Source organism: Anneissia japonica, unplaced genomic scaffold, assembly GCF_011630105.1.
Source record: "Anneissia japonica isolate Jap-2015-1 unplaced genomic scaffold, ASM1163010v1 scaffold2692_len624387_cov171, whole genome shotgun sequence".
Taxonomy (NCBI): Eukaryota; Metazoa; Echinodermata; class Crinoidea; order Comatulida; family Comatulidae; genus Anneissia; species Anneissia japonica.
The window spans coordinates 485,179-487,037 of NW_022742695.1; positions in this window are offsets into that span (position 1 = coordinate 485,179).

A 1,859-nucleotide genomic window follows, 5' to 3' on the forward strand; every position below is an offset into this window, starting at 1 on the left:
AGATGTGTATAAGAGACAAGGCATAGGCCTATGTTACATAATAAATGCCTTGGTCATCTCAATGTATGATGCAATACAATGATATATTTCGAAAACTTTAGATTAATTGAAGGCTTATACATGTTTTAATGTATTTGTCTCTAATTTTATTTTATGAGCTTTTTTCAACTCAAAATATCTCCTTGAGGACAAAGTAAAGTTTTCAGTATTTTTTAGTAAACGTCGAAAACGCCTGAGCCAATATGCCTTTGTCTTAGACCTTTCCGTTATGAATAAACCCGTTCTGGTTTGCTGTAATTTATAATGTACTGGTACCGTACCTGTACTGGTACAAATAGTTATCTTTTTCAAGACATTTTGCAGACATGGACTTGACGTTAGGATACTGGTTTTAAAAACTATAAAATTTGAAGCGAACCAACAGCAACAACACAGTCTGTCATATTATAGAGGACAACAATATAATGTACTAAATAAGTACGGTAGGTTAAAATTGCTGTGCAGTTAAAATCGAGGTGGCAGGTACTTGAGCTTTTTGTTGATGTTGGCATCCCTGATCAAGTTTCTTCTATATGACTGATTTTTCTTCACATCTCGGTAGGGAATACAGCACAGATTCAGATTCTTTTATTGACATCACTAAACAAGATAATACAGTCAATATACAATTAATGACAAAACGTGACAAAAACAAGAGGAAATAGCAAAATGCAATCAAGTGAACGTTTGGGCTATAAACCAACTTCCTTTTGCAATTTGAAAGCTTGTTTTATGAAGCTAGTTACGGATAGAATAACTTCATAGTCCGTAGACTTCATAACATTGATAATATTGATATAATCGTTATTAGATAAATTAATCGAATTATTTAAGTCATGTAGTAATCGAGCTCTAAGATGATCATCACGTATGGAAGAAGAATTTACTATTTCACATCAAACCGTGTTGCATTTGTATATTTTTGTCGTGAGGGGTGTATAATGTTGACCGGCATGAGAGGATCGAAATCAAATATATTTAGTAAATATTATGCAGTTTCTTGTTATTCTTAATTCAAATCACCATCAAATAGTATACATAGGCTAAATACAAGTATGTTAAGTCACTTCTCTCTATATTTATTTTTAGTCTCACTTCTTGATCCAACATTGTTTTTTAAAAAATTCCTCTGTTCTTCATTCTAAGTAATTTCATATTATATATACATGAGCCCAAATTTGAGGAGCTGTATATGAATTACAAAATGATGGTCAATAACACACTGATTTATCAACTACCTGGTTGAATAACTTTAAGCTTCTTCCTGAAGTTGAAAAAATAGGGATGTAATGTACCTTGTGTGGGTGCCAATGTGGTTTCTATGGCACGCCAGGACGGACATAACTACATTAAGCACACATCCCTACCAGTTGAGTTTACACACATCAATACTTGTTGAGTTTTATTACACACATCGCTATCGGTAGAGTTTACACACATCGCTAGTCGAGGTCATTTACACACATCGCTACTAGTAGAGATTACAGATATCGCTACCAGTCGAGTTTGCACACATCGCTACCAGTCGAGTTTGTATACACATCGCTAATAGTCGAGTTTGCACACGTCGCTACCAGTCGAGTTTATACACACATCGGTAATAGTCGAGTTTACACACATCGCTACTAGTCGAGTTTCTTGAATTTAAAGTGCAAATTAACCCAATGACCCTTAGGGTCCATTATTTTCATCATTTTCACGAGAGTACAAAACATACTCTTTTTGCTAACTCCCTCCCCACCCCCTGTGAAAGAGTACGGTACATGATAAAATGATGATTTTCTTCCGCTTTAAAATATATATATATATATAAGTGTATA